The 13,439-nt window shown below is 54.8% G+C and overlaps 1 long non-coding RNA gene and 6 other non-coding genes across 7 annotated transcripts; all 7 read left to right on the top strand.

Moving 5' to 3' along the window:
• Positions 1–1,111: 1,111 nt before the first annotated feature.
• Positions 1,112–1,204, top strand: LOC143271591 (small nucleolar RNA SNORD116). The gene has a single exon (XR_013048812.1). It is a non-coding gene; the product is annotated as a small nucleolar RNA SNORD116 (small nucleolar RNA).
• A 1,997-nt stretch (positions 1,205–3,201) lies between these two features.
• LOC143271400 (small nucleolar RNA SNORD116) lies at positions 3,202–3,295 on the top strand. Its single transcript, XR_013048620.1, has one exon. It is a non-coding gene; the product is annotated as a small nucleolar RNA SNORD116 (small nucleolar RNA).
• A 1,992-nt stretch (positions 3,296–5,287) lies between these two features.
• On the top strand, positions 5,288–5,380 carry LOC143271590 (small nucleolar RNA SNORD116). Its single transcript, XR_013048811.1, has one exon. It is a non-coding gene; the product is annotated as a small nucleolar RNA SNORD116 (small nucleolar RNA).
• Positions 5,381–7,022: 1,642 nt separating this feature from the next.
• On the top strand, positions 7,023–13,382 carry LOC143267104 (uncharacterized). The gene is made up of 4 exons (XR_013042028.1): positions 7,023–7,113; positions 9,062–9,205; positions 11,153–11,296; positions 13,239–13,382. It is a non-coding gene; the product is annotated as an uncharacterized LOC143267104 (long non-coding RNA).
• Positions 7,372–7,464, top strand: LOC143271589 (small nucleolar RNA SNORD116). The gene has a single exon (XR_013048810.1). It is a non-coding gene; the product is annotated as a small nucleolar RNA SNORD116 (small nucleolar RNA).
• Positions 9,464–9,557, top strand: LOC143271399 (small nucleolar RNA SNORD116). Its single transcript, XR_013048619.1, has one exon. It is a non-coding gene; the product is annotated as a small nucleolar RNA SNORD116 (small nucleolar RNA).
• On the top strand, positions 11,555–11,648 carry LOC143271398 (small nucleolar RNA SNORD116). Its single transcript, XR_013048618.1, has one exon. It is a non-coding gene; the product is annotated as a small nucleolar RNA SNORD116 (small nucleolar RNA).
• Positions 13,383–13,439: the final 57 nt, after the last annotated feature.

Genomic DNA, 13,439 nt, shown 5'->3' with positions numbered 1-13,439 from the left:
AGAGAAATCAGGAGAAAGAGAAAGACACAAAGAGAGAGAAGGGGGCAGAGAGAGAGTGAGAGAGGAGATCTGGTTGAGCAAGAGTGCCTGCCATTGCCTGTGGTGAAGTCCTCAGAGGAGACTTTAGGCGGTTTGACCTCGGGATCTAGCATTTCTAGCAGGAGAAGGATGCAGAATTCCGAGGTAGCGTTTCCCACCTGGTTGTCAGAGATGATTTGATGGGAGGCGGGAGGCTTGGGTTGCTAGTGAGCATGGCCAGAGCTGCGTCCTCAGCAGCTTGAGCTTGAGACAGCAAGTAGAGCTTGCCCTGTTTAATGACCCCAGTGCACAGTGTTAGAGGATTGAGGTGCTCAGAGATGGCCCTGGGTTTTTTTTTCTTTTTTCGGGAAGAGTCTGCTTGCCTGCATTGAAGCTCCTTGATGTGTAGGTCAGGCCAACACTGGTGGTTTGATTGCAGAGAGGGTCCAAGAAGATCTGAAAGGGCACGGAGGGAGGGAGGGAACCAGGGCAAGGACAAGCTCTGAGACCCTGGTGGAAACCTGGCACCGATGTGGCATGGCATGCTGGAGGGTGAGGGCAGAGCAGGAGTGGTGAGAGGGCAGATGTGATCTGATCTGCCCATTGAGACAAGCCAGGCCCACCCATCCATCCCAGAGCCAGTTGCCCGCTTCCCACTGTAATGTTGGCATGTGCTTTGATGTCTTCACAGTGTGGCATTGCGTGGCCTGCAAGGCCATAGTGCGGAGAGAATGGCCCAGCTTCCTTTGCCCAGGACTCATGGCACCTGAAACAGTGAGCCTCAAGTGAAGTTGCTTGGTGTTGGTGACCTGCAAGAGAAGGCCTGAGGCCCAAGGTGAGCCTCCCATGTCTTGTCCCAGGTGCTCAGGATCCTGGGGTCTTGGTGGTGCTGCGAGGACTTACCATCCCTGCATCCCGGGCCTGTCCGCACCTGGAGCAGACTTAGGTCCTCCAGTTGCTTCCCATTTCTATGCAGAGTCCCGTTGCCACCTGCACAAAGACGGGGCATGTCTTGGTATTTCTCGCACTCCCCAACACCCACCCTGTCCTGAGTGCCCTGAAAATCCCTCTGCCAGGGCACTCCAGCCTGCTTGGATCGATGATGATTTCCAGTCAAACATTCCTTGGAAAAGCTGAACAAAATGAGTGAAAACTCAGGACCGCCGCTCCATCGAAACTGAGGTCTGGCACCTTGGCTCACACAAGTCCTCTGGGAGTCAGACACAGGCCTGAGAACCACTCCGCTGCTCCTGCCCCCCTCCAGCAGTAGCCAGACTCTCTTGCCATGGGCTTGATCTTTCCCCCACTCTGCTAGCCATCAGGGGCATGGGGAAAAGCGAATATATGGGGCGTGCTGGCAAGCAAGCAGCCATCCCCACTCTCCCAAGCCAGACTGACAGCTAGACATGGGACCCTGGACCTTGGGCTCACTTGTAGGCACTCTAGAAATATGCTAGCTTGGGACACCCACCTGAAACAGGCGTGCTGACCTGTGTAGAAATCTGCACGCTGGAGGCCTTTGGTGGACTAGGTTGACCGGGGAGCGCTAAGGTCAGACTGCTGGCCTCCTGGTGGAGGAGACAGGTGTGAGAGTGCTTTTCTTCCACCCATGGTAGTGGAGCACCCGTCTTGGCTCAAGCCTATCTCAAAGCTAGGAAAGACACCTATTTTGCGGAGTGGTCTTCAGCAGGGTGTGATACTTCCAGGAAGGCCTGTTTGGAGGCCGGCTAGGGATCCCTTCCTCGTAGGAATTGCACTGTGGGGCCCAGGCTGTAGATCAAGACTGTCTTGAGAGCTCTGCTCATGGGCAGTGGAGGGTGCCCAAGCGACTTGGCTTGCAAGGGTGCATGCATTTCTGGTCACTGGAGACCTTGTGTGTTGCAACTTGTCTTGGGAGGTGCCATGCTCTCTGGCTAGCCCTTGGCGTCCCACATAAGGTACAGTGTGTTGATGCAGTGTTCTTGCTTGCAGTCAAAAATGGCAGCGCTCTTGAACACGGTCTGTCCCATGAAGACAGACTGACAGAGGGTGGCATCAATCCAGAGACAGGGGCAGAGACAGAGAGGAAATCAGGAGAAAGAGAAAGAGACAAAAAAAAGAGACAGAAGGGGGCAGAGAGAGAGTGAGAGAGGAGATCTGGTTGAACCAGAGTGCCTGCCATTGCCTGTGGTGAAGTCCTCAGAGGAGACTTTAGGCGGTTTGACCTCGGGATCTAGCATTTCTAGCAGGAGAAGGATGCAGAATTCCTGGGTAGCGTTTCCCACCTGGTTGTCAGAGATGATTTGATGGGAGGCGGGAGGCTTGGGTTGGCTAGTGAGCATGGCCAGAGCTGCGTCCTCAGCAGCTTGAGCTTGAGACAGCAAGTAGAGCTTGCCCTGTTTAATGACCCCAGTGCAGAGTGTTAGAGGATTGAGGTGCTCAGAGATGGCCCTTGGGTTTTTTTTTTTTCTTTTTTCGGGAAGAGTCTGCTTGCCTGCATTGAAGCTCCTTGATGTGTAGGTCAGGCCAACACTGGTGATTTGATTTCAGAGAGGGTCCAAGGAGATCTGAAAGGGCACGGAGGGAGGGCGGGAACCAGGGCAAGGACAAGCTCTGAGACCCTGGTGGAAACCTGGCACAGATGTGGCATGGCATGCTGGAGGGTGAGGGCAGAACAGGAGTGGTGAGAGGGCAGATGTGATCTGATCTGCCCATTGAGACGAGCCAGGCCCACCCATCCATCCCAGAGCCAGTTGCCCGCTTCCCACTGTAATGTTGGCATGTGCTTTGATGTCTTCACAGTGTGGCATTGCGTGGCCTGCAAGGCCATAGTCCGGAGAGAATGGCCCAGCTTCCTTTGCCCAGGACTCATGGCACCTGAAACAGTGAGCCTGGAGTGAAGTTGCTTGGTGTTGGTGAACTGCAGGAGAAGGCCTGAGGCCCAAGGTAAGCCTCCCATGCATTGTCCCAGGTGCTCAGTATCCTGGGGTCTTGGTGGTGCTGCGAGGACTTACCATCCCTGCATCCCGGGCCTGTCCGAACCTGGAGCAGACTTAGGTCCTCCAGTTGCTTCCCATTTCTATGCAGAGTCCCGTTGCCACCTGCACGAAGACTGGGCATGTCTTGGTATTTCTCGCACTCCCCAACACCCACCCTGTCCTGAGTGCCCTGAAAATCCCTGTGCCAGGGCACTCCAGCGTGCTTGGATCGATGATGATTTCCAGTCAAACATTCCTTGGAAAAGCTGAACAAAATGAGTGAAAACTCAGTACCGCCGCTCTCATCGAAACTGAGGTCCGGCACCTTGGCTCCCCCAAGTCCTCTGGGAGTCAGACACAGGCCTGAGAAATACTCCGCTGCTCCTGCCCCCCTCCAGCAGTAGTCAGACTCTCTTGCCATGGGCTTGATCTTTCCCCCACTCTGCTAGCCATCAGGGGCATGGGGAAAAGAGAATATTTGGGGCGTGCTGGCAAGCAAGCAGCCATCCCCACTCTCCCAAGCCAGACTGACAGCTAGACATGGGATCCTGGACCTTGGGCTCTCTTGTAGGCACTCTAGAAATATGCTAGCTTTTGACACCCACCTGAAACAGGCGTGCTGACCTGTGTAGAAATCTGCACGCTGGAGGCCTTTGGTGGACTAGGTTGACCGGGGAGCGCTAAGGTCAGACTGCTGGCCTCCTGGTGGAGGAGACAGGTGTGAGAGTGCTTTTCTTCCACCCATGGTAGTGGAGCACCCGTCTTGGCTCAAGCCTATCTCAAAGCTAGGAAAGACACCTATTTTGCGGAGTGGTCTTCAGCAGGGTGTGATACTTCCAGGAAGGCCAGTTTGGAGGCCGGCTAGGGATCCCTTCCTCGTAGGAATTGCACTCTGGGGCCCAGGCTGTAGATCAAGACTACCTTGAGAGCTCTGCTCATGGGCAGTGGAGGGTGCCCAAGAGACTTGGCTTGCAAGAGTGCATGCATTTCTGGTCACTGGAGACCTTGTGTGTTGCAACTTGTCTTGGGAGGTGCCATGCTCTCTGGCTAGCCCTTGGCGTCGCACATAAGGTACAGTGTGTTGATGCAGTGTTCTCGCTTGCAGTCAAAAATGGCAGCGCTCTTGAACACGGTCTGTCCCATGAAGACAGACTGACAGAGGGTGGCATCAATCCAGAGACAGGGGCAGAGACAGAGAGAGAAATCAGGAGAAAGAGAAAGACACAAAAAAAGAGAGAGAAGGGGGCAGAGAGAGAGTGAGAGAGGAGATCTGGTTGAGCAAGAGTGCCTGCCATTGCCTGTGGTGAAGTCCTCAGAGGAGACTTTAGGCGGTTTGACCTCGGGATCTAGCATTTCTAGCAGGAGAAGGATGCAGAATTCCGAGGTAGCGTTTCCCACCTGGTTGTCAGAGATGATTTGATGGGAGGCGGGAGGCTTGGGTTGCTAGTGAGCATGGCCAGAGCTGCGTCCTCAGCAGCTTGAGCTTGAGACAGCAAGTAGAGCTTGCCCTGTTTAATGACCCCAGTGCACAGTGTTAGAGGATTGAGGTGCTCAGAGATGGCCCTGGGTTTTTTTTTCTTTTTTCGGGAAGAGTCTGCTTGCCTGCATTGAAGCTCCTTGATGTGTAGGTCAGGCCAACACTGGTGGTTTGATTGCAGAGAGGGTCCAAGAAGATCTGAAAGGGCACGGAGGGAGGGAGGGAACCAGGGCAAGGACAAGCTCTGAGACCCTGGTGGAAACCTGGCACCGATGTGGCATGGCATGCTGGAGGGTGAGGGCAGAGCAGGAGTGGTGAGAGGGCAGATGTGATCTGATCTGCCCATTGAGACAAGCCAGGCCCACCCATCCATCCCAGAGCCAGTTGCCCGCTTCCCACTGTAATGTTGGCATGTGCTTTGATGTCTTCACAGTGTGGCATTGCGTGGCCTGCAAGGCCATAGTGCGGAGAGAATGGCCCAGCTTCCTTTGCCCAGGACTCATGGCACCTGAAACAGTGAGCCTCAAGTGAAGTTGCTTGGTGTTGGTGACCTGCAAGAGAAGGCCTGAGGCCCAAGGTGAGCCTCCCATGTCTTGTCCCAGGTGCTCAGGATCCTGGGGTCTTGGTGGTGCTGCGAGGACTTACCATCCCTGCATCCCGGGCCTGTCCGCACCTGGAGCAGACTTAGGTCCTCCAGTTGCTTCCCATTTCTATGCAGAGTCCCGTTGCCACCTGCACAAAGACGGGGCATGTCTTGGTATTTCTCGCACTCCCCAACACCCACCCTGTCCTGAGTGCCCTGAAAATCCCTCTGCCAGGGCACTCCAGCGTGCTTGGATCGATGATGATTTCCAGTCAAACATTCCTTGGAAAAGCTGAACAAAATGAGTGAAAACTCAGGACCGCCGCTCCATCGAAACTGAGGTCTGGCACCTTGGCTCACACAAGTCCTCTGGGAGTCAGACACAGGCCTGAGAACCACTCCGCTGCTCCTGCCCCCCTCCAGCAGTAGCCAGACTCTCTTGCCATGGGCTTGATCTTTCCCCCACTCTGCTAGCCATCAGGGGCATGGGGAAAAGCGAATATATGGGGCGTGCTGGCAAGCAAGCAGCCATCCCCACTCTCCCAAGCCAGACTGACAGCTAGACATGGGACCCTGGACCTTGGGCTCACTTGTAGGCACTCTAGAAATATGCTAGCTTGGGACACCCACCTGAAACAGGCGTGCTGACCTGTGTAGAAATCTGCACGCTGGAGGCCTTTGGTGGACTAGGTTGACCGGGGAGCGCTAAGGTCAGACTGCTGGCCTCCTGGTGGAGGAGACAGGTGTGAGAGTGCTTTTCTTCCACCCATGGTAGTGGAGCACCCGTCTTGGCTCAAGCCTATCTCAAAGCTAGGAAAGACACCTATTTTGCGGAGTGGTCTTCAGCAGGGTGTGATACTTCCAGGAAGGCCTGTTTGGAGGCCGGCTAGGGATCCCTTCCTCGTAGGAATTGCACTGTGGGGCCCAGGCTGTAGATCAAGACTGTCTTGAGAGCTCTGCTCATGGGCAGTGGAGGGTGCCCAAGCGACTTGGCTTGCAAGGGTGCATGCATTTCTGGTCACTGGAGACCTTGTGTGTTGCAACTTGTCTTGGGAGGTGCCATGCTCTCTGGCTAGCCCTTGGCGTCCCACATAAGGTACAGTGTGTTGATGCAGTGTTCTTGCTTGCAGTCAAAAATGGCAGCGCTCTTGAACACGGTCTGTCCCATGAAGACAGACTGACAGAGGGTGGCATCAATCCAGAGACAGGGGCAGAGACAGAGAGGAAATCAGGAGAAAGAGAAAGAGACAAAAAAAGAGACAGAAGGGGGCAGAGAGAGAGTGAGAGAGGAGATCTGGTTGAGCCAGAGTGCCTGCCATTGCCTGTGGTGAAGTCCTCAGAGGAGACTTTAGGCGGTTTGACCTCGGGATCTAGCATTTCTAGCAGGAGAAGGATGCAGAATTCCGAGGTAGCATTTCCCACCTGGTTGTCAGAGATGATTTGATGGGAGGCGGGAGGCTTGGGTTGCTAGTGAGCATGGCCAGAGCTGCGTCCTCAGCAGCTTGAGCTTGAGACAGCAAGTAGAGCTTGCCCTGTTTAATGACCCCAGTGCACAGTGTTAGAGGATTGAGGTGCTCAGAGATGGCCCTGGGTTTTTTTTTCTTTTTTCGGGAAGAGTCTGCTTGCCTGCATTGAAGCTCCTTGATGTGTAGGTCAGGCCAACACTGGTGGTTTGATTGCAGAGAGGGTCCAAGAAGATCTGAAAGGGCACGGAGGGAGGGAGGGAACCAGGGCAAGGACAAGCTCTGAGACCCTGGTGGAAACCTGGCACCGATGTGGCATGGCATGCTGGAGGGTGAGGGCAGAGCAGGAGTGGTGAGAGGGCAGATGTGATCTGATCTGCCCATTGAGACAAGCCAGGCCCACCCATCCATCCCAGAGCCAGTTGCCCGCTTCCCACTGTAATGTTGGCATGTGCTTTGATGTCTTCACAGTGTGGCATTGCGTGGCCTGCAAGGCCATAGTGCGGAGAGAATGGCCCAGCTTCCTTTGCCCAGGACTCATGGCACCTGAAACAGTGAGCCTCAAGTGAAGTTGCTTGGTGTTGGTGACCTGCAAGAGAAGGCCTGAGGCCCAAGGTGAGCCTCCCATGTCTTGTCCCAGGTGCTCAGGATCCTGGGGTCTTGGTGGTGCTGCGAGGACTTACCATCCCTGCATCCCGGGCCTGTCCGCACCTGGAGCAGACTTAGGTCCTCCAGTTGCTTCCCATTTCTATGCAGAGTCCCGTTGCCACCTGCACAAAGACGGGGCATGTCTTGGTATTTCTCGCACTCCCCAACACCCACCCTGTCCTGAGTGCCCTGAAAATCCCTCTGCCAGGGCACTCCAGCGTGCTTGGATCGATGATGATTTCCAGTCAAACATTCCTTGGAAAAGCTGAACAAAATGAGTGAAAACTCAGGACCGCCGCTCCATCGAAACTGAGGTCTGGCACCTTGGCTCACACAAGTCCTCTGGGAGTCAGACACAGGCCTGAGAACCACTCCGCTGCTCCTGCCCCCCTCCAGCAGTAGCCAGACTCTCTTGCCATGGGCTTGATCTTTCCCCCACTCTGCTAGCCATCAGGGGCATGGGGAAAAGCGAATATATGGGGCGTGCTGGCAAGCAAGCAGCCATCCCCACTCTCCCAAGCCAGACTGACAGCTAGACATGGGACCCTGGACCTTGGGCTCACTTGTAGGCACTCTAGAAATATGCTAGCTTGGGACACCCACCTGAAACAGGCGTGCTGACCTGTGTAGAAATCTGCACGCTGGAGGCCTTTGGTGGACTAGGTTGACCGGGGAGCGCTAAGGTCAGACTGCTGGCCTCCTGGTGGAGGAGACAGGTGTGAGAGTGCTTTTCTTCCACCCATGGTAGTGGAGCACCCGTCTTGGCTCAAGCCTATCTCAAAGCTAGGAAAGACACCTATTTTGCGGAGTGGTCTTCAGCAGGGTGTGATACTTCCAGGAAGGCCTGTTTGGAGGCCGGCTAGGGATCCCTTCCTCGTAGGAATTGCACTGTGGGGCCCAGGCTGTAGATCAAGACTGTCTTGAGAGCTCTGCTCATGGGCAGTGGAGGGTGCCCAAGCGACTTGGCTTGCAAGGGTGCATGCATTTCTGGTCACTGGAGACCTTGTGTGTTGCAACTTGTCTTGGGAGGTGCCATGCTCTCTGGCTAGCCCTTGGCGTCCCACATAAGGTACAGTGTGTTGATGCAGTGTTCTTGCTTGCAGTCAAAAATGGCAGCGCTCTTGAACACGGTCTGTCCCATGAAGACAGACTGACAGAGGGTGGCATCAATCCAGAGACAGGGGCAGAGACAGAGAGGAAATCAGGAGAAAGAGAAAGAGACAAAAAAAAGAGACAGAAGGGGGCAGAGAGAGAGTGAGAGAGGAGATCTGGTTGAACCAGAGTGCCTGCCATTGCCTGTGGTGAAGTCCTCAGAGGAGACTTTAGGCGGTTTGACCTCGGGATCTAGCATTTCTAGCAGGAGAAGGATGCAGAATTCCTGGGTAGCGTTTCCCACCTGGTTGTCAGAGATGATTTGATGGGAGGCGGGAGGCTTGGGTTGGCTAGTGAGCATGGCCAGAGCTGCGTCCTCAGCAGCTTGAGCTTGAGACAGCAAGTAGAGCTTGCCCTGTTTAATGACCCCAGTGCAGAGTGTTAGAGGATTGAGGTGCTCAGAGATGGCCCTTGGGTTTTTTTTTTTTTTCTTTTTTCGGGAAGAGTCTGCTTGCCTGCATTGAAGCTCCTTGATGTGTAGGTCAGGCCAACACTGGTGATTTGATTTCAGAGAGGGTCCAAGGAGATCTGAAAGGGCACGGAGGGAGGGCGGGAACCAGGGCAAGGACAAGCTCTGAGACCCTGGTGGAAACCTGGCACAGATGTGGCATGGCATGCTGGAGGGTGAGGGCAGAACAGGAGTGGTGAGAGGGCAGATGTGATCTGATCTGCCCATTGAGACGAGCCAGGCCCACCCATCCATCCCAGAGCCAGTTGCCCGCTTCCCACTGTAATGTTGGCATGTGCTTTGATGTCTTCACAGTGTGGCATTGCGTGGCCTGCAAGGCCATAGTGCAGAGAGAATGGCCCAGCTTCCTTTGCCCAGGACTCATGGCACCTGAAACTGTGAGCCTCGAGTGAAGTTGCTTGGTGTTGGTGACCTGCAGGAGAAGGCCTGAGGCCCAAGGTAAGCCTCCCATGCCTTGTCCCAGGTGTTCAGGATCCTGGGGTCTTGGTGGTGCTGCGAGGACTTACCATCCCTGCATCCCGGGCCTGTCCGCACCTGGAACAGACTTAGGTCCTCCAGTTGCTTCCCATTTCTATGCAGAGTCCCGTTGCCACCTGCACAAAGACGGGGCATGTCTTGGTATTTCTCGCACTCCCCAACACCCACCCTGTCCTGAGTGCCCTGAAAATCCCTGTGCCAGGGCACTCCAGCGTGCTTGGATCGATGATGATTTCCAGTCAAACATTCCTTGGAAAAGCTGAACAAAATGAGTGAAAACTCAGTACCGCCGCTCTCATCGAAACTGAGGTCCGGCACCTTGGCTCACCCAAGTCCTCTGGGAGTCAGACACAGGCCTGAGAACCACTCCGCTGCTCCTGCCCCCCTCCAGCAGTAGCCAGACTCTCTTGCCATGGGCTTGATCTTTCCCCCACTCTGCTAGCCATCAGGGGCATGGGGAAAAGAGAATATTTGGGGCGTGCTGGCAAGCAAGCAGCCATCCCCACTCTCCCAAACCAGAGTGATAGCTAGACATGGGACCCTGGACCTTGGGCTCTCTTGTAGGCACTCTAGAAATATGCTAGCTTGGGACACCCACCTGAAACAGGCGTGCTGACCTGTGTAGAAATCTGCACGCTGGAGGCCTTTGGTTTATTAGGTTGACCAGGGAGCGCTAAGGTCAGACTGCTGGCCTCCTGGTGGAGGAGACAGGTGTGAGAGTGCTTTTCTTCCACCCATGGTAGTGGAGCACCCGTCTTGGCTCAAGCCTATCTCAAAGCTAGGAAAGACACCTATTTTGCGGAGTGGTCTTCAGCAGGGTGTGATTCTTCCAGGAAGGCCTGTTTGGAGGCCGGCTAGGGATCCCTTCCTCGTAGGAATTGCACTGTGGGGCCCAGGCTGTAGATCAAGACTGTCTTGAGAGCTCTGCTCATGGGCAGTGGAGGGTGCCCAAGCGACTTGGCTTGCAAGGGTGCATGCATTTCTGGTCACTGGAGACCTTGTGTGTTGCAACTTGTCTTGGGAGGTGCCATGCTCTCTGGCTAGCCCTTGGCCCCCCTCATAAGTTAAAGTGTGTTGATGCAGTGTTCTCGCTTGCAGTCAAAAATGGCAGCGCTCTTGAACACGGTCTGTCCCATGAAGACAGACTGACAGAGGGTGGCATCAATCCAGAGACAGGGGCAGAGACAGAGAGAGAAATCAGGAGAAAGAGAAAGAGACAAAAAAAGAGACAGAAGTAGGCGAGAGAGAGTGAGAGAGGAGATCTGGTTGAGCCAGAGTGCCTGCCATTGCCTGTGGTGAAGTCCTCAGAGGAGACTTTAGGAGGTTTGACCTCGGGATCTCAGCATTTCTAGCAGGAGAAGGATGCAGAATTCCGGGGGTCGCTTTGCCCACCTGGTTGTCAGAGATGATTTGATGGGAGGCGGGAGGCTTGGGTTGGCTAGTGAGCATGGCCAGAACTGAGTCCTCACAGCTTGAGCTTGAGACAGCAAGTAGAGCTTGCCCTGTTTAATGACCCCAGTGCACAGTGTTAGGGGATTGAGGTGCTCAGAGATTGCCCTGGGTTTTTTTTATTTTCTTTTTTCGGAAAGAGTCTGCTTGCCTGCATTGCAGCTCCTTGATGTGTAGGTCAGGCCGACACTGGTGGTTTGATTGCAGAGAGGGTCCAAGGAGATCTGAAAGGGCACGGAGGGAGGGAGGGAACCAGGGCAAGGACAAGCTCTGAGACCCTGGTGGAAACCTGGCACCGATGTGGCATGCCATGCTGGAGGGTGAGGGCAGAGCAGGAGTGGTGAGAGGGCAGATGTGATCTGATCTGCCCATTGAGATGAGCCAGGCCCACCCATCCATCCCAGAGCCAGTTGCCCGCTTCCCACTGTAATGTTGGCATGTGCTTTGATGTCTTCACAGTGTGGCATTGCGTGGCCTGCAAGGCCATAGTCCGGAGAGAATGGCCCAGTTTCCTTTGCCCAAGACTCATGGCACCTGAAACAGTGAGCCTGGAGTGAAGTTGCTTGGTGTTGGTGAACTGCAGGAGAAGGCCTGAGGCCCAAGGTAAGCCTCCCATGCATTGTCCCAGGTGCTCAGTATCCTGGGGTCTTGGTGGTGCTGCGAGGACTTACCATCCCTGCATCCCGGGCCTGTCCGAACCTGGAGCAGACTTAGGTCCTCCAGTTGCTTCCCATTTCTATGCAGAGTCCCGTTGCCACCTGCACGAAGACTGGGCATGTCTTGGTATTTCTCGCACTCCCCAACACCCACCCTGTCCTGAGTGCCCTGAAAATCCCTGTGCCAGGGCACTCCAGCGTGCTTGGATCGATGATGATTTCCAGTCAAACATTCCTTGGAAAAGCTGAACAAAATGAGTGAAAACTCAGTACCGCCGCTCTCATCGAAACTGAGGTCCGGCACCTTGGCTCCCCCAAGTCCTCTGGGAGTCAGACACAGGCCTGAGAAATACTCCGCTGCTCCTGCCCCCCTCCAGCAGTAGTCAGACTCTCTTGCCATGGGCTTGATCTTTCCCCCACTCTGCTAGCCATCAGGGGCATGGGGAAAAGAGAATATTTGGGGCGTGCTGGCAAGCAAGCAGCCATCCCCACTCTCCCAAGCCAGACTGACAGCTAGACATGGGATCCTGGACCTTGGGCTCTCTTGTAGGCACTCTAGAAATATGCTAGCTTTTGACACCCACCTGAAACAGGCGTGCTGACCTGTGTAGAAATCTGCACGCTGGAGGCCTTTGGTGGACTAGGTTGACCGGGGAGCGCTAAGGTCAGACTGCTGGCCTCCTGGTGGAGGAGACAGGTGTGAGAGTGCTTTTCTTCCACCCATGGTAGTGGAGCACCCGTCTTGGCTCAAGCCTATCTCAAAGCTAGGAAAGACACCTATTTTGCGGAGTGGTCTTCAGCAGGGTGTGATACTTCCAGGAAGGCCAGTTTGGAGGCCGGCTAGGGATCCCTTCCTCGTAGGAATTGCACTCTGGGGCCCAGGCTGTAGATCAAGACTACCTTGAGAGCTCTGCTCATGGGCAGTGGAGGGTGCCCAAGAGACTTGGCTTGCAAGAGTGCATGCATTTCTGGTCACTGGAGACCTTGTGTGTTGCAACTTGTCTTGGGAGGTGCCATGCTCTCTGGCTAGCCCTTGGCGTCGCACATAAGGTACAGTGTGTTGATGCAGTGTTCTCGCTTGCAGTCAAAAATGGCAGCGCTCTTGAACACGGTCTGTCCCATGAAGACAGACTGACAGAGGGTGGCATCAATCCAGAGACAGGGGCAGAGACAGAGAGAGAAATCAGGAGAAAGAGAAAGACACAAAAAAAGAGAGAGAAGGGGGCAGAGAGAGAGTGAGAGAGGAGATCTGGTTGAGCAAGAGTGCCTGCCATTGCCTGTGGTGAAGTCCTCAGAGGAGACTTTAGGCGGTTTGACCTCGGGATCTAGCATTTCTAGCAGGAGAAGGATGCAGAATTCCGAGGTAGCGTTTCCCACCTGGTTGTCAGAGATGATTTGATGGGAGGCGGGAGGCTTGGGTTGCTAGTGAGCATGGCCAGAGCTGCGTCCTCAGCAGCTTGAGCTTGAGACAGCAAGTAGAGCTTGCCCTGTTTAATGACCCCAGTGCACAGTGTTAGAGGATTGAGGTGCTCAGAGATGGCCCTGGGTTTTTTTTTCTTTTTTCGGGAAGAGTCTGCTTGCCTGCATTGAAGCTCCTTGATGTGTAGGTCAGGCCAACACTGGTGGTTTGATTGCAGAGAGGGTCCAAGAAGATCTGAAAGGGCACGGAGGGAGGGAGGGAACCAGGGCAAGGACAAGCTCTGAGACCCTGGTGGAAACCTGGCACCGATGTGGCATGGCATGCTGGAGGGTGAGGGCAGAGCAGGAGTGGTGAGAGGGCAGATGTGATCTGATCTGCCCATTGAGACAAGCCAGGCCCACCCATCCATCCCAGAGCCAGTTGCCCGCTTCCCACTGTAATGTTGGCATGTGCTTTGATGTCTTCACAGTGTGGCATTGCGTGGCCTGCAAGGCCATAGTGCGGAGAGAATGGCCCAGCTTCCTTTGCCCAGGACTCATGGCACCTGAAACAGTGAGCCTCAAGTGAAGTTGCTTGGTGTTGGTGACCTGCAAGAGAAGGCCTGAGGCCCAAGGTGAGCCTCCCATGTCTTGTCCCAGGTGCTCAGGATCCTGGGGTCTTGGTGGTGCTG

The sequence above is a fragment of the Peromyscus maniculatus genome, chromosome 1, assembly GCF_049852395.1.
Source record: "Peromyscus maniculatus bairdii isolate BWxNUB_F1_BW_parent chromosome 1, HU_Pman_BW_mat_3.1, whole genome shotgun sequence".
Classification (NCBI taxonomy): domain Eukaryota; kingdom Metazoa; phylum Chordata; class Mammalia; order Rodentia; family Cricetidae; genus Peromyscus; species Peromyscus maniculatus.
The sequence above is the reverse complement of the archived record's forward strand: the minus strand, read 5'-3'. Positions and strand labels throughout refer to the sequence as shown.